Here is an 18,698-nt window from a genome sequence, read left to right as displayed (position 1 = left end):
TTCCTATAATATTAGTAATTATGAAAATTTTTAAGGAGAGCTGGAAATGTGCAAATTTTGTTTGTGTTAGTTTTACAGTGGTTTATTTGAGATGCACTGAATATACTTCTTTATTTAGCATGAAGCTAAATGTATATGTATATGTATAGCACCAAATCATCTTGGAAAATAAGAAAATGAGCTAATGATCTCTCTCTCTCTTTTTTTTTTAATTTTATTTTTACAGACCATAGTGACATCATGCGGCATTCATAATGCAACATTTCAGTAGAGTTATTTTGTCCAGAAGGATATAAACAAAGAATAAGCCTCTTAGTATGAGGAGTCTGTTCTTTTTGGGTAAATTACAAACTTAAGAACCCTAAGGTCTTGAGCATTAAACAGCAGTCTTCCATTGCTAGAAGAATTCTTCATTAGCATCCTTCCTCAAGATTTTAATCTATTTCTACACCTCAGAGTAGTGTGCAGTGATAATGTATTATTATTATTATTATTATTAATGAAATGCATGTCATCTGATTGTTCTTTGATTTGCATTAGAAGCCTGGCAGTGTTTACATATATTGTTTAGGTTAATCATTGCTATAAATTAGCATTAAATCCGTGAGAGCTGATGCATTTATACCTGCACAATATCAGTAGTTCTCCCCTATATTAGAAATAGACTTTACATAGATTATTAAAACATCAAATGGTGCTTTTAATATATATTATCAATATAATACATATATTTATCTTAGTTTTCACTTACCTTACATGTTTTAGTGCCTGAATTAGACTGACTTTGGGGAATGGATAAAATGAAAGCAATATAATGGGAAAAAAGATCATGGGCAATTCATTGTTAAGATTTATTTATTTACTTATTTTAAACACACTATACAACAATCTGAGTGTGGAGCCAAAGTCCCTTGCAGGTTCCAGATGGTGTGACATTTACCCTTACAGTGTTCCCCAACTGTGCTCACTGAAACCGAAGGCATAGGTCTAGAAAAAACACTGTTTACTGTACATTACAACAACAAAAATAAAAATTCAGTTTTAAATGGTGTGACAATTTTTAAATAGAATTTTATGTCACTCACGGTCTATTTTATTCTGTTTCATGCATTTTCTCAGCAGCAGTCCTGGAATGTTTTCATTTGTTGCAATGCAAGATGCATCACTGTTTTAATTCTGCTGAAGGCTTGTTTTTACCATAAGAATCCCTAGAGCTCATCTTCTGAGCTTTGTTTGAATGTAGTTTTATATGTCCTCAGAGCAAAATATTACAAATGGAATGACACAGTTGTGATTAATATTCTGTGTATAGGGGTGTCTGAAAGAGAAGGGTAGGAGTTTTCAGATTTTCCCCTGGAAGAGAATCCAGAATGTGCTGGTTAGTGACTGCAGAAGTATTTTAGTATTAGGCAGGGTTGGTTTGTTTATGAAGAAGGACAGAGAAACTTCCTGGGCACTAAAAATAGCTATAGCAATTTGGGTAATACAAATTAATCTGATAGCATACATAATGGTACAAGCTGTTCAATGTAGGAGACGGAAGCCCCTCCTCTACCAGCAGCTTTTCAAAAATAGTTCTTCTAGCTCAGAGACTGTGTTGTCCTTGTATCATGATGCCTTGACATCTTTTAAAGAAGCAGCTGAGACAAAAATAAAAATGCACATTTCCCATGCAACTAACCCTACCCATTTATGTCTATAGCTGCTAGTATTCTGCACTGCAGCACATACAAGGCTCTCCTACATATAAAGAATGCCTACTACACACTTCTGTCATTTCACATAGCCAGAACATTGGCACAGAAAAATACCGTCTATTTATTCCTGTGTCTGGGACATGCCAGCACTATGCAAAATTGTGGCACTATCAAAAATACAGCACAGTGGCAAGTACAAGACCAATAAACCGGAATTTAACTGTCCGTATGCCTTCTAAGTAGAGCACTGATACAGAGGTAGAGGGAAACATGGAGTAGTGTTGGCCTCACAGTGTTTTTTTCCAAAAGAATATTTCAGAGGAAAAAAAAAAAAAAAAAAAAGAAACAAAAAAAAAAGAAAAAAAAAAAAAAGGAAAAAATTACAACAGCCTAAAATTAAGCACTTGCTATTTTTCTGTTAGTTGCAATCACCAGCCATTAGACTTTTTCAAATTAAGATTTCTCTATTTACTAACTGGTTGCAAATTATCTGACACAAGATAACTCTAAAAGTCTAAAAGAGGTAACTGAGGTTAGGGTTTCTGTGGACACCTTGCTCTATTAAGTAGCTGTTACATTAGCTAATAATACCAAGGAGTTAGCATTTGTTAAGCTGAGGGGCAGTGTACAATGTTGTTCTATGCATTTTCCTATAATGATGATTTCCTCTCTCTGTTGACTCTGTTGATTTTAGCAAGAGCTCAGGATTGCTATCTTAGATTAGACATAGCAGTGTAGAAATTTGCACTTGGCTTTGTTAAATTGCATTCTGTTATTTCAAACCATTCCTCTAGTATGTTAGAAAATGTTTCAGTTCTCATCCTTTCACCATCATGAAGTATTACGTACATCTTTAATTAAGGAATTTTTTTCCAGTCATTCAGGTACAGCATACTGGACAGGACAGACTACGTCCACACAGTAGTTCCTATCATTTTGACAGAGAACATTAACAATTGTCAGGGCTTTGAGGGCACAACTCAACCTAATAACACTAACAAGAGAAATCAGCCTCACCTGGGGCCTCACCAATGTCCCCCTCCTGCCTATAGGCCACGGGGCTCTATTTAAGCTCAGCCATGGGGCTTTTGTATCTTCCTTGAGATGTAGTAGATAAGTGATAGTAGGAACCAGCTGTAGCTATGCCCAATTGAGGGTTTTGCTGTCCATGACCAATAGCGTGAATTTGGACTATGTTTAATCCTGGCTATCCTTGTTGGATGTGGTCTGTGGGTTGGTGACCTGATTTGGCTGTGGATCTGCTTTGTCACCACAAATGTGCCTGCTGATCTGGACTTGATTGAACCTGGCTGTTCTGCTTGGGTGCTGCAGGGTTGGATCTTGGCTGGTGAGGTCCCTGCCCTGTTGGCTGTTGTATCAGACTTGACTCCCTGTCCCTCAGGGACCGTCTGATTCTGGTAATAACTCTTTAGGTATCTTTTCCTAATCAGTTCTGCACTTCTATGGCAGCTTATTCTAGCACATCTTCCTCATCTCTAACCAGGAGCCATAGAGGACCAGAACTATTGCTCTAATTTCACTATGGTCTCTTCTGGTACTTTTATCCTCAAAAGCCTATTACCTTGTTAAATAAGGCATGTAGGTAGATGTAACTTGATATGTTTTTAACAAATGCTTGCTATATTTTCATTTCCCTACTAAAATTCCAATATTTACAAGTATCATTTTGATATTTCATTTAAATATCCTGGGAATCTGGTAGTAAGCTTGTAGCATTATTCCACAGCTCTCCTTTCTCCTGTTTAAAGATCTGCCTTTTCTGGTCTTTCTGGTGCCTTACTTGTCTTGCATGAATTATTAAAGGTAACTTAAAAATCTGCAGTTGCCTCAGCCTATTCCAAGTCATTGAGCGTAAAATTCACCAGGATGAGCTGACTTGAACTTCTGAAGGGAAAAAATAAAGATGTGAAGCATAACATCCTATTAGCTCTGTACTACCTATCATTCAGCTCTCACTCACTGAAGTGATTCAGACCCACACTGAGTTTCTTAAAGTCCATTGTTTTTGCTCTCAATCCTTCCCTTGTGGCTATCAAATGCTATCACTATCATTTTTGCTCAGGCTTCTTCCCACATTCTTTATCTATGAAGAATTCTTAGAGCAGTTTAAGAACTTGTTCAATTGTATATATGGGGGAAAGGGACATTTTTATTGCTTAGCACAGCTAACTGAAGTATTCCAAGTAGTCTTGGGGAGAAGTCTGTTTTTAACTTTGTTACAGTAAGTACTGTACTTTCATCCTCTGTACCCCCTTTTTTTTCTTCCAACATATCTGTGTATGTTAAATTCTGTATTACTGTTTTGTCTTGTGCTATAGGTAACCTGTTATTTACTCACAAAAGGCCTTATCTACATGATTTTGATTTGACCTATAGAATTCTACTATAATGAGACCTTTTTCATCTCCTAAAGACTTTTATTGTGTCTGAGGTAAGCATCCTTGACCTACAAGGCAAAAGTCCCTCCTTTTCTGCATCTACCCCATCCTAATCAGTTATTATATTTCTGCATTAGTATTATATCCTACCATTTTTTTGATGAATGTCTTTATGAAGGAAGTAGTAACATTGATAACATATTAAGAATACAAGTTCTTCTTTGTCCCTTGTATCTCTTGAAGTCATCTCTGAGTCATAATTTCCCCGTTTGTTTTATGACCTGTTATCAGCAGCTGCATCCCTCTTTCTCAGTATCTCCCAAAACCAGCTTTTAAATTTGTCAAGGTCATGTGTGGATTTCTATTGCAAATCTTTTCTTGTGTTACTTTAGTACTTTTTAGTTAGTTAGCAAACCTATCTGATACATTGTTCTTTGTTTTGGATAAGAATACAATTGCATAAAATGCTTTATCTAGACTTCAAGATACATTTTAAAAATTTCTACATATGTAATGAAATTAATTTTAAAACATGCATATCTGTTTAACTCTACATTCTGAGGGGGAGGGAGGGAAGGCATGTTTTACTCCAGCTTTCACTGGGATCTGGTTGTACTTTGTTGTAGCTGAGCACTAATGAAGTCCTAAAGGGTCATATTTTGATTTCATCCCATGGAAAACTGTGAATAACTGTTGGAATCAATAGACTTGATCTGGATGCACAGGTTCAACTGCATAAGATACATTGATTTGCCAACTCCATAATTATGCCAGTAAGCAGCTCAAATATACAATGGAAAGCTGGTAATACTGATAATACTGCCCAATTGACTATAGTCCAATACAGTGCGAAGCTGTCTTTCTAAATTCAGATCTTTCTTGAAAAGAGGTAAGGCGAGTTAATTACTTCTTACTCAAACAGAACTAAAGACATCTTATGTTTTCAATGCATGTGTACATATGTGTACAGTTTGAAAAATTTGGCTTCTTACTGTTATAAACTTAGCCTGCTTTCCTTCATCTGAATACACAGTTCTTTACTTCTCAAAGGGTTTATGCCTAATAGCTCTGATTTACTGTCCGTTTGAGGAGGAACAGGATAATGATATCCCAAAGGTGTTATGTAAGGAAATAAGGAAGCAGTACTCATGTCAGATAAAACCATTGAGACAATTACTCATATTCATCAAAATCACCACAAACCACACTGAGGGATGCAGCAGAGAAAATTGATACTTCTGGTGGTGAAAGATATATAAACCTTGCTGAACACAAAATTAATTGAAACCTAATTTCTTCTGTTCCCCTCTTTTTTTTTTTTTTTTTTTTAATGAAGACTGTTTCTCTGGTGCATTTTTTTCTGCTCAATAAAAACCATGTTTTTCTTCCCTCCAATTTTGTTCTTGTCCAAGGATTTAAGCTTTTTTCTTTCTGTAAGAATGGAGCAATGACTGTAAACATAATTCACTCTGGGGATTCTTCAACTGTTGAAGAAACAACTTGCCAGTTTCCAAAGGTAGAAGTGAAACAGATTTGTTTGCGTTGTCAAAGATCCTGATATAGTAGGGAAAGAACAGTAATGTCGCATGCAGATCTATTTTATGCCATTAAGTAGGTTCTTTTACTTTGTGGTTTAAGTCATAATAAAGAAGAACCCATTATTTAAGTGTTAGCAAACAACAGAGAAGGACTGAGCAGGAAACAAAGCATACTATTAACACATATATTGTTTGGAGGGTATTTTGGAAAAAAAAATCTTTTTTTGGTAATATCACAAAGTACTTTATAAGCTACTTAGCAACAAGGTAACAAAATGAAGATGCAAGCTTTACATTTGAAGTATTAGCTAAACATTTTCATTTGAAGCTGTCAAGTGAGTTGGGTAGTCTTACTCTAGTAAAAAGTGTGATTTTAGTGGGACCACCTTTTTGAGAAAAGCAAGTCAACTATGCACCATAAATGTATCTATTCCTGTTATTTCTCTGTAAAGTAAAATATACAAGAAGTCTACTTGTATAACAGGCTTGGCACTTCCAGAAGTGTTTGTGTTGACGGCAGAAAAGGATATACCTTTGGGCCTCCTCTTAATATCATATTCCTGGCTGATGTGTCATTAATACCATTATCTAGACATTTTAGAAGATAGCAAAGGTGAGTGGAGTATCCAAAAGCAACAGAACTGTAGGAAGGGAGAGAGGAAAACTTGTTTTCATTATGCTGTTTTCTTTGATTCATCTTTAAAAAAAAAAAAAAAAAAAAAAAGAAACTTTGATTCACAAAGCAAAGCCTTTTAGGACAACTGAAAGCAGTATCACTACTTTGAGGATTTGTAAGAAAAGTATTTGGGGTTATATAGAGCATCAGTAAGTTGATGGAGATAAGGAAAAAAGCTAGCTTAGTTACTACAGCCTCCAGTCAGTGTCCATAGGAGAAACAAGTTTATGTTGGCTTGCTTTGGTTTTGTGCTACCACTTTGAAAACAACACTACCTTCACTGGAGTATTTTCTGTACAGTAACTCATTAAAGGGCATTCTGAAAATTTCCTTATTTTCTAGATAGCACTAAAAGCATAACCTAATACCACATTTTTTTCAGCCATGTCAATAAAGTTTACTAGACTATATGGAATTTATTCATTTGGCCAGGCTGTTAAATGCAGGATGGATCACACTTCTGTTAATTGTCAGCCAGGAATTTCACACAGCCCCTTTTTAATCCTAAGTAGATATTGGATCAAAACTGTGGTCTGCTCTGGGAAGCCACTTGGTACCAATATTTCCATCATCTTCAGGATAGTAATGCTTGTTTTGGTGAGGAATTCATAGCAAAAGGACTGTGCCACACTACTGACAAGAGAATCAGAACTGCAATTGCTTTCTGCTAATTCCTGGATCAGGGCTTATTTTTCTTTGTTAGGACTGCTGTCTAAATTTCAGTAAATGTACAAATTAAAACAATTAACACAGTGACAGTGTAATACTCACTCTAAACCTCTTACTTAGGAGCTCAAAAGTTGACTTTTCTCCCTTCAGAAAAGGGAAGGAAAAAAACATTGCTCTCCTCAAGTTATGTCCAGCATATTTTTCTTCCAGGCTGGAGCAGTAGTCCCATCCAAAAACTGAATCTAAACACAAGTTGAATCTAAATGCCATTCTTGGAGAAGATGTCTTATCAGGAATGATGTCTGTAGGAGTCTGTTGGAGTATGGACCTTTTGAGTCCATAGATGTTCATGAATAAGATATCTGAAAGAGATCCAAAATAGTGTCAATCCAATAATGTGACAACATGGTTAGCTTTGCAGGTACTTAATTGCTTTGTTACAGGTGGTACAATACCAAAGTGAATAAGAAAGCACTTCTAGTGAATGCATGACAAACACTTTGAAGATAGCAAAAATACAAGAATTTTTATAAGAGGTTGAGATCCAATAATCTATACAAAAAGCGGACTCTAAAGAAAAATTCATTAGTTTTCTTGCTTCAGTGTCTTCTGAGATTTATCTCCTGTTTACCATCGCTGCAGGTTTCCTACTTTTTTTCCATGTGGTCCTTTTGGTTTAAGTCCGGGTACAATGTTTCAGGTGAACATTTGCTGGAAGTCAGAAGATTACGGAAGCTGCACTGACCATCTTTTAGCACATGTCTATTATCTCAATTTACAGGGAGGATATAATGCAGGAATTAGGTTTAGAATAGAAAAGAAAGATTATATTTTCCCTGAAGGAAATGTACCCATAGCTTCTCTAACAGCTAGGTCTTTGCACTGATAAAAGCCTTTGGAAGTAATTACAGATAGGACACAGTCCACAGCATTTTACTTTCATATGCTATAAATAAGCCAGGATCAATTGTAAGTCATAATAAAAAAGGCAGCATGTATTAATTTTGTATAGTATAATGTATTTCAGGAGATGCTGCAAACTGATAACTCATCGGTCTGCAGGAGGGGGAAAAGCTGCTTGCAACAGTGACTCATGAGTCACAGAGTATCCTAGGAAAGGTGTTCTTTGTGCATATATCAAAGGAGCTTCCCTTACAGTTTCTCTCTTGATAGAGATTGCTGGTTCAACTCTTTGGAAAGAAATCTTGACCTTCATTTCCATCAGCATCAAGAACTAATCCTCCCTCTTACTCAGTAGCCCATCAAATCTCAGTAATAAGTCCCAACTGTTAGATAACTGTTTCAATAGGCAAATGCCTAAGTACCTGATGCAGAAAGGCAAAGCTCTTCATTCTTCTCCTTTACAGATGAGGAGGCAGAGGCCCAGAGAAATTAAATACCTTCAGACCTCATCAGCAAGTAATTTAAAAGGCCAAATGAATATTCCAAGCCAAAGTTAAGGAAGACTGAAATGGGATTTTGCTTTAAACTAGCTGTGGCTTTTGCTGCAGAGTACTGCTTCAGTCTGTGAAAGCTAAACTGAAGGTCATGAAGCTTTTACGCTTTCCTAAACATATGAATGCATACACAAAGTCCTTTGCTTATGTGATGACCTCCAAGTGAACTCAGTCTGTTCAAAGCAGCTGTAAACAGTAGTCAAAGAGGTTATTAAACCAAACTGATAAGACAAGTAGCTAATATGATAGGGATGGGAAGAGAATTTTGGTTTACTTTAGAAAGTTTTTTCAAGATCATTTGAAAAAATGCCAAAGGCAATAGCAACAGAAAGTACCACAAGTCCATACAGAAAAAAAAATTAGGCTGTGCCTCGTTAAGCTAGTATAGCACTGTAAGGGTGGGAGGGGTTGTAAGGGATAAAGGGCCTGAGGTCCAAATCAGAAAAGAGGATTTAACAATGTCTTTGTATCTACACAACAGTTTTTATTGATCTCATGTATGAGAAATGCACACCCTTGTCCCTGGATTCATGCTTAATTACCTCTGGCTGAGTGTTCATTCCTTCCCAGCCCTGGGTTAACTACTGTCGATCACTACACATGGGTTTGAAATCACAGACAAATTCAACAATGCTACTTACTCAGCAAAACAGGACATAAAAACTTCTTCAGTGGTTTCACTGGGCACCTGAAGTACAATTTTCTACCTCAGATCTCTGCCCTGACAGATTACTCTCACAATACAGTTACCTCCACTGACCTAAAAAAATAGATTTTCAGTGATTGGTCTGTGAAGTTCACTCTCAGAGAAGATCAGTGATCACAAATGTTGGCTTGAGTGAGCTACTACATGCTACTTGGACTGTGACCTCTTACAGTTTAAATGAAACACCCTCAGAGCTGCTTAGTGCTGGAAAAAGAGCGAGAGAGAGCAGTTGTCTTTATGCCAATGCATTATAACTGAAATTATTGTCACAGATCCAGTGTCCTGTTATAACCTCAGATGTTGGTAAGACAGTCACTGTGCACCTAAAGTAATGACCAGAAGCCTTGCCTGAATTTTTGTTACTTCTAATACATATGCATGTTTTCAGATCTCAGTTCAAAGGGCATCCGTTCTATTTTGAATGTGATCTCTTAATTTTTTCTTCTATAAATATTATGATTTGTGTGGTTTTAGTTACTCCTTCAGGATTAATTGTACAGGACCAAACAAGGTTACTGACAATGGTGAATGCAATAAGTGTTTAAGAAATGGGAAGGTAAAAGAGGCTTCAGAAAGCAGGAACTGTGAGAGTCACTGGCTTCATACCAACAGACATGTGAATGCGCAATAAGTCAGAGCAGATTTCATATGTGTTGTGCAGAGGAATGTCAAGATATTAACTTTCCAGGAGAACATTCGTGGAGGTAGTAAGGAGCAAAACTACTTTCAGACATACAACCAGATGAATTTGTCAATAAAGGAATTATTTTCCTACTATATAGCTTCAGTCAGGACTTATTAACTGGTTGCTCAGGTACTCAGAAAATTTCTTGCTTTTTTTCCTCTAGCTCCTTAAACCTGTATCAACTGGGTGAAGTGGATAGGCTTTATGCCAGCTGCAGGCACAAGGCTGAATTTCACCTTTCTCTCCAAAGCTCTAAAGTAATGTTTTTTGTACACTCTTAGATAACTATTACCTCCCACTTCACTGACAGGTAAAATTATTCCTTTTATATAGCGTGAAAAGTTGCTTACTGCATTTAAGTATTTTTGGATGAAAGGCATTTTATCAATATAAGATGATTACCATCTTCCCCGCTCAGAATTCAAGGTTTTGTAGCTTTTTGTGGCTATTGCAGAAAATTCAGGTTAAGTTTGAGGGCCTGAAATTCATACTTCTACCACCTGGCTCAACAGATAAAGAGCATTAGGAATCATTGCTGCTGCAGTCCTTGAATTGGCAGACTATCAGACAATGCTGTGTTGCTTCATTGCTGCTATAATATCATTAATTTCAATGCAGTTATTTTGGCATGAAACTGGATTAATACATTGGTGAATCAGGTGCAGAAACTGTATATCCCTTAGCTATAGGGAAAAGTAATTAAACCTAATAGGAGTTATTGCTTCTAAATGGAGATATATAACATTTTCAATAAGAATGGATTGTAGTGATTCAGTAGCAAGGCTTTCAACTGTATTCAACTACTGCTTTAGCTATATTGATTTTTTTTGCAATTTACAAGTTTACATTTTTCTTAATATTTCCTTGTTTTCTAACTCACTTGAAAACTTTTCTGTGATTCTTGTTACTTAAACTGGATCAACTCACATATTCCCAAACACCTACAAAGAGTCCCCAGATCTGCCCGTGGCAAGTGCGAAGTGTATCTTCATTTCACCATTTAACAGCTAGTAAAATATTAACACAGCTTTAATAAAAGCTTTTGCCCCAAATATGCTTGTTCATGGAAATGGCAGTACAGACTTCAATATGTTATAGAATTTGTATGTGGGAGAGTGCATTGATTCAGGAGAGCATTTAAGCGTGTGATTGACTTTAACTGCAGGGATCAAAACACATGCTAAGCATATGCTTACTTTCCTCTCCGGAGTGGAAAAGCAGGGCCTCAGCAGGAAGCCAATGGCAGCAAGGTTCAGCGGCCCTTGATGAAAATGAAGAATAGATTTCTTTTTCTGCGCAGAAGCTCTTTCCCTCTTTTCCCCCCAAAACTAAGGAAGTATTTTTGGTTTTCTTTTCAAACAAAAATAAGACTTAATTATAGTCTATTGAATAAGCATCTCCTAGAGTACCCAGGCACATAGTGACGAATGGTGCAGTTTAGACCAACTGCAGTAAGTGAGCCAAGGCTGAGCTGAAAGAGATAAAGTTCCTTTTGCTGTTGAGAAGGAAACTTTGCCTTTGCTGTCTGGTGTCAGTTGTTAAACTGTCACTGGGTGGCACTCACTCGCAAATCCATTGATTTGTACAAACAAATGAACAGTAACAATTAATTACACACTCCATGAGTACAACTCAGTAGGAAGGCAGAAGCTGTGCAGACTTGTGCAGCCCCCCTACGCCACCCCTGCTGTGTGATGAGGATCCACATTAACATGCCAGGAAATTTTTGGCTATTCCAGCTAGCTTTTTTTTTTTTTTCTTACTCTTTTGATCATGAACATAGAGCCTGGCTGAGTTGAATAGAGCCATGCAGCAGTCTGAAGGCATGTAGCCTCTAGGGAAAAAACATAGCTAGTGCCATCATACATGTCCAATAGGAAAATCCTGGATTCTGTACTTTCTGTATAAATTATTTTTCTTCTTCATCAAAGGACCTGATGGTAGCTATGATGTATGGCAAGATCTATTCTGATCTCTAAAGTGTAGCTCTCAGGTGCTACATGAAAGAAATTGAAAAGGTTAGGTCAGGCATTTAGACAGGAAATTTCAAAGCTGTTGACAGACCTCGTCAACCCTCAGTCTCAAAGGACAGTGTGCGCTTTCCATCTAGGCAATTTTGAAAGGGAGACTGGAACTATGACCCATATGGTCAAACTGAAGGGCTTGCTGTTATGATGAAAGATGCAAGTGACCTGCTAAGATTTTCTACAAGAATCTGCAGATTTTTTAAAACAGTTTGAATGGTGATAATCAGGCATATACAAGTCCCATCTTATGCAACTCTTTGGGAACAGGCCTGAGGGAGCTGCTTTCTCTGCTTCTTTCTCTGCTACTGCTGCTGACTCCACAGACAGCTGAAAAAGAGTGTCAGAAAGAATAGATGGGAAAGTCACAAGGAAGGACAGACTCAACAGAAAGCAAGGAGTCAGAGAATAATTTTATATGTCAAAAAGGCTGGCCATCAGTTAGGCAGAAGCTGGTTGTGGTCAGCTGCTTATGTAGACAGGAGGAGTAGCAGGTGCCAACACTTGAATTCCTGCCCTTACCACTAGGCTTTTGTATTTTTTTCCAAACATGAGTTAGTTTCTAGATGAGCGCATTTTACTATTGTAATGCTAAGGTACCTTCTCAACCTGCCCATGCTAACTAGAGGCATGATTGGTCTGAGTGAGTTTTGGGAACTGTTGTTTTACTTAGTATTTAATGCATGGAGAATGTTTAACACATCCTGGAATTCTAAGCTGAACACTCAGAATCAGGAGCCGCAATTCATCTCTTTAATTCTAATTCCATTCCTCACCCAAATTAGGAAACCCGTGGTATAGCATTCTTTCAAGCATGTTTCTTCGCAGTTTAAATTCAGTGATGGGGTAGATTACTTTTGCATACCTTCCTGTTTGTCGAACGTGGTATTCATCTTTTACCTGATCCTGTCAAATGTAGTATTGCAAAATAGAGTACAGCAAATAGCTGTGGTCTGTAGACCTCTCCCTTCTGAATAATGGCATTTCCCATTTGATGAATGATTTTGTTTGTATTCAGTTCATTCTTTATCTCAGATATCTTTTACCTGCAGTGTTTGTTGTGCTTAAGGCACAAATGGAGTGTTCATGAAAATATTCAGCTATAACTCTGTTCAGTCAATAGAGGTGTTTTTCCTTCCCATTACCTACCACAGTGCTGACATTTTATTGCTTGCTGAGATAGGAGACAACAAGGGGAAAAAATTGAGTCATTTTATTCCCATATCTAAAAATAAAACCCCCAAGAATGCTTTGCAAAAGAACAAGTAATTGCTGCAGAATTCACAAGCTCTGTTGTTCATTGAAGGGAGAGTATTCTGAAGATGAAATATTTTGGAACTAAATAGCTGTTTGTGATGTTACAGGTCTGTCAAAATGCTGACTTACATATGTCCTTTCTTTCAATGGATGTCTTTACCTGATGTCAGTGAGATAGGTATATAAATGAATTGTGACATTTAAAGTGCTTTTATCGTGGTAGTTCCAGAAAGCTTCACATATATTAACAAGTCTACCTTCCCAGCAACCTGAAAGGTAAGGAAGTGTCTCCACATTATAAATAGGAAAGGGGGGGTGGGGGTGGGGAGGCACAGATAGTTTAAACAACTTGGCCAAGGTCAAGTAGCAAGTTTAAAATAATCTTTTATCTATAAAAGAAGGTATAGCTTGGCCAAGCCTGAAACTCTAAGTATGCAATGCAGAGATCATTGTGCTCTGAAATCCACAGACATGTACTACACTTCTAGTCAGCCTTACCATGTTTTGAAATGAAAGCTGTAAAGACACATGCTCTACTGTCAACAGTTGCCATGGTGAGAAAGGAAAAAAGGTTGTCTTACTGATTCTAAAAATAAGTTTGCAATGGGCAGGGGGAAATCCAGAAAAGTAGAAAAGCAGACCAAAGGAAACAGCTGCTAACAACTGTCGGTGCAAGCCTTAGAGCCTCCTCAGAAAATTCGAGCTATTAGAAGTTAAAAAAAAAAATAAGCTCCTCTTTATTGAATCTTTAGCGGGAATACAGCATCTGAAAGGCAGTTTTGTTTTTTAATGTCAGATTGATGCTGACCCTGTCAAAGCTTGGAGCAGTCTTGAGTCTGGGAGCTCTTACCCCATATAAATGGGAGGTTGCTGGATAAGAGCTGAGTTAGAGCCAAACAATGAAAACCATCTGAAGTGTGCAATGAGTTTATTAACCTTACAGAGCCCGGGATTTTGCTGCACAGTCTTGAGCACCATCTACCGGACCTTTACTTGCTGACTCATTATTGACTATATACCAAGAGAGGACGGAATCAGGACTGCTTCTGATTGAGACTTTGCTTTGCCATCTCTTATATTGGGCAGGTGAAGAAGTGCTGAAGAACTACTGCTGCTGCACTGGCAAGATGCAATCTTATCTCTCAAGTCACTGAGGTGAAACAAAGGCAGCATGGTGGAGTTCAGGATCTGTTTCACAATGCAGTAATGAACTCTTCACAGGCTCTTAACTCAGAATTTCTTGTTTTCTTTTCTCTTCAGTGTACATAAAAAGGCAGAACAGACAGAATAAACTGCAGTCTCTCTCCTCTCAGTTTCTGTCAAAACAAATGAACAGGGCAAAACTACTTTGCAAAATTTTAAACTGACATGGACTGAGGTTTGGTGTGAACTCAGATTTTGGCTTTGATTTGGTTGAAAATTCTGTTGTTTTATGCTGTTTTGTTTTTCCAAGGTAGCTTATGGACATAATCAAGTATTCAGAGTAATCTGGTTACTTAACAGGTATTATTTTCTAAAAAAATCATTGAAAATATCCTCAATTTCTAGGAAACAAAGAAAACTTTTCTGTAGACACTGAGAGATCCTCGGTCTGCTGTTTGATCATGCATCCAGCCATGTGCTAATAGATAAATGGCTTTTGACTTGATGTTTTCTCTTCAGAGCTCAGTTAAAATCTCTTCTATCCAAAATTGACTACTACTTTGGAAAAAGCATTGATGCCAGTGCAGACATCTAAGATCTAAGACCTAGCTTAACCTCACGTTTCATTATAAATAAAGGGCAACACAACGTCTTGGGTGCTGCATTCCAAAAAGTTTAACCCTTAGTCAGAAAATTCAGATCTGCAGAAAAATCATTTCTTCATCCTGTGTTTCAAGGGATAGTTCTATCATATGAAAAGAAGCACAGGCAGGATTTCACTCTTTAGTGAAAACTTTGAAAGTGGAGCATCAGGCTCCTCTTTCAATGTATTAGTTGTATTACCTCTCCAGTCCATAGAAGTTCTCTTAAAAGTTGGTTTTCTGGAGGAGACGGAATGTGAGTAGAGGAGACTAGTCATAGGTCTGACCCAAATGAACACATCTCCTGTGTTCCAGTAATGGCCATCTTCAAGCCCATTTTAATTCCTGGTCACAAATCACCGTGTCATTTTCTACTGTATTTAAAGCAACTGTTTGGTGACCCAACCCCACAGTCAAAGGAGAAGGTTGACACCTGAAAAAGAAGCCAATGGAAGCCAGTCTATCTGGAGAAGGGGCAGGAGGAGCTGATGGTCCCTTACTACATTGAATTAGCTTGCTGCAGGTTGCTGCTTCTGCATGTGAATCACAGGAGGGAGCAATATGTGCTGACTCTTCCAGACCTATCCAGTTCTAGGCTACTGTCTCCATTTATCTATTGTTTTAGAGCAGGGATAATATTATCACGCCAAATGGGAGGTACAAACTGCAGTTTAGTGCAGATAACCAAAAATAAAACATCAAGCAGAAATGAGGAGGTTTCTGTCTTTCCAGTAATCCCTAATCATTTTGCCACTTATTGGTTATTTAACCAATAAATTTATGTTCCAGGTTTGAGCAGCTGCAGGGAGCAAGGGCTGGGAAGGAGAGCGTTTGAAAGTGGCATCTGTCTGTTAGCAGTAATTAAGCCAAAATATGCAAAGTTTCAGAGTTCTAACTGCTCCCGTTAAGCTGTTGATGAGCAGTAAAATCTCTGATTAAATTTTAAGTGGAGGGAAATGGGCCAGCCTCCTGATATGGGGAGGCTGATGGAGTAGAGCATGGGCAATTACGTGTGCTGCATGCCTCTGCTAGAGGGGAGAAAATGTGTCCAGGCACTGGCTGTCCGAGCCAGCATCAGCTCCCCACTGCTGCCCTGAGGAACGGGTCCTGGGCTCCCCTCTGTGCTGACTGCCAGCCTCCAGAACAGCAGACACTTACAGCATGGTGAATACATCTGGGATGGCGTTGAATGACTTTTGTACAGCCTTGTTTTTCAAAATACACATGCACAACACAACCAGAAAGGTTTTTTCCTTTTTTTTTTTTTTTGTCTGTTTATATGGACTTCTTGGGCAAATCACAATGTACTGGTGGACAGCAAAACTTCCCTATATCAAAAGGGTAATTGTGAAGGTTAATTAATGTTTTTATAGCACTCTGAAACCTCTAAAACATTGTGTAAAAGCAGTTAATTATTATCCCATTAAGTATCACTATTAATTATCATTATCTAACCTAGCTCTCCTCCTCCACTACTCCTGTCTGGCTCCTATCCCTTCTTTCCTAACCATTTGGCAGACCACCTCCTGGAGTAAACCAGAGGCATCTTTTCCTAGCGTGTAAAGTGTCATGGAGCTCTATGAGTAATGAATGAGCCCATTACAACTTTACAGTAGAGGAGACAGGTTAATCCTTTGTCAAATCAGTGCACACAGTGTCCTCCTTCCTTGTTCCAATTACTCACGAGGTGACAGCAGTTTCTCATCCACAGCCTTTCAGGTAACCACTGATGCATATTTAGGACAGGGATAGGTACGACGCTTTACACACAGGCCTTCAGATCCTGTCACAGGGGAATGAAGCTGACAGAAGCTGACAGCAGTGACTAATGTTCTAAGCTAACTTTCTTTGAAACTATCCTTTAGAAATAAAGAAAAATAATAAAAAAGAAATAACAACAATGAAAAAAGGCTTCTGCTTCAAGTTCTGGAGGAATCATTTAATTAAATATAAAAATCTCAAACATCCCAAACCTATTGCTCTTTGAGACAGTTCTTTGTAGTGAGAATGACGTACATTTGTACAGTCTTTCAGCCTGCAGATTCCCAGAGTTCATTACAGGATCTTGATATGAAGAGAAACCACCTCTAGGGTGAAACATGACAGCTTTTTATTACAGCAGAGAATATATAACCACACCATAGTGGAGGATGGGAACCAAAGTATTGTATGGAACTGGCAGTACGAGTGGGAGGTCTTTTGGAAAGAGTACTTGTAGAGGACACCAAACCATTGTCAGCTTTGTGTTTGTTTACAGGGGGGCCATAACGGATTAAGACCTTAGATTTCTTCTTCCAGATGGCTGATCTTACGGACTTTGAGACACCCTACTAATCAGAGAAAAGGAAAACCAATTTTTAATGCTGCCTTTATAGTCTTCACTTTCAGTGAGGCTAGAGGAAAAATGGGGAGCTGTGCTTTGATGGACAAGCAGAAGCAGCCTGGTTGCAAAGTGGTTTCCTGCAGCTGTCCCACCAAACAGGATTGGTTTGGATCAGGTGCTACTGAGTTGGTGACCAGTAGCCGTGTTCCTCAGAGTTCTCACAAAACTGGACAGAGCCTCAACAGCTTGTTTAATCAATATTGTTGTCCCTTCATGTACAAGAGAACTCAGAGAAGGCTTTACAGTGCCTAGGATATAACTTGCTTTGCATTGTAAAGGTTCTTCTGAGCATGAAAACGACCCTGCTCAATTCCATGCATTACCTCGAGCAGATGTATGGAATTGTGTTTTCTAAACTAGAGGGAGTTATGGGGTAAGGCTATGAGCATTATGTGAGCTTGTTAGTTGTATGCCTGTGCACCAGAGGGAGAGACAATATCCCCGTATCAGTGAGTAGCAGCAGGGAGAGGAGTAGTGCTTTCTATCAAGACAAATAGAAAACAGAAACCCTGCTAGGAGCAAGCAGGAAAGCAGAAACAGGTCCTTGAGAATTTCTCTCTGCCGAAACTTCATGACTGCTAAAGGAACAGAAAGCTTCTTTAGCAGACATATGTTGTTGCTATATCCATTCTTCTGGAATTGCTGTGGCTACCAAATCATCCAGGTTGTGCAGATAGGATTTCACATGCTCAGCACACAGTGGGCGGTTGTTATAATAAACATTAGCAGTGTTTGAGGACAGTGGAGAAGCATCCAGACTTTGGGTTTGTTCTTAGAAACAGCTTTTATCTGGCTGTTAGTTAAAGACTTAGTAGAGCTCGTTATCCTCATTATGAAGATAGGCTTACCTAACTGCCACGAGCTTAGCAGCAGCCTGGTTTTTTGGTAGCTCAGCGAGATGTTATCCCAGAGGAGTGCCTGGACATTCTCTCTGTTTGCTAGGTGAACTACATAATAGCAATAACCTGAAGAGCATACCTGTAGATTGGACTCGGATGCAAAGGGTCCATTCCTACAAGATAAGAGCTATCCCTGTACTGGGGGAAAATGAAGAGTGAGTCACTTGGCACCCAAAAGGATCAGGTGCTGAAATCAATTATATCACCGTTTCTCTTCCATGTTATGCCAGATCTAAAAGATGATTTCTGCCCTATTGCTCACATACATTTGGGCTCAAAAACTTGTCAGTTTTTAAACGAATAGTTAAACCTAAATAGTGGCAAAATAGTTCTTTTTTGTTTATCCTCACTTCCTCCTGTTTGCACAGGAGCACCATTTGAAGCTTAGTTGCATGTTAGCATCTTGGTCAGCTACACAAACACCATGGCAACAAACTAATTGATCTGGCACTGGTCTTTACCATAATTTAGTGCTAAGAATGTACTACTCTAGGTTTGTAGATGTAACAAAATGTACAGGCCTA

At 38.2% G+C, this 18,698-nt stretch overlaps 1 long non-coding RNA gene across 1 annotated transcript; it reads left to right on the top strand.

The window, feature by feature from the left end:
• The first annotated feature begins 2,837 nt into the window (after positions 1 to 2,837).
• LOC311438257 lies at positions 2,838 to 14,825 on the top strand. Its single transcript, XR_014694032.1, has 3 exons — positions 2,838 to 3,115; positions 4,037 to 4,149; positions 14,195 to 14,825. It is a non-coding gene; the product is annotated as an uncharacterized lncRNA (long non-coding RNA).
• The last annotated feature ends 3,873 nt before the right edge of the window (positions 14,826 to 18,698 follow it).

Source organism: Aythya ferina, assembly GCF_964211825.1.
Source record: "Aythya ferina genome assembly, chromosome: 5".
NCBI classification, from domain to species: domain Eukaryota; kingdom Metazoa; phylum Chordata; class Aves; order Anseriformes; family Anatidae; genus Aythya; species Aythya ferina.
This window is presented reverse-complemented; position numbering and strand designations above follow the sequence as displayed.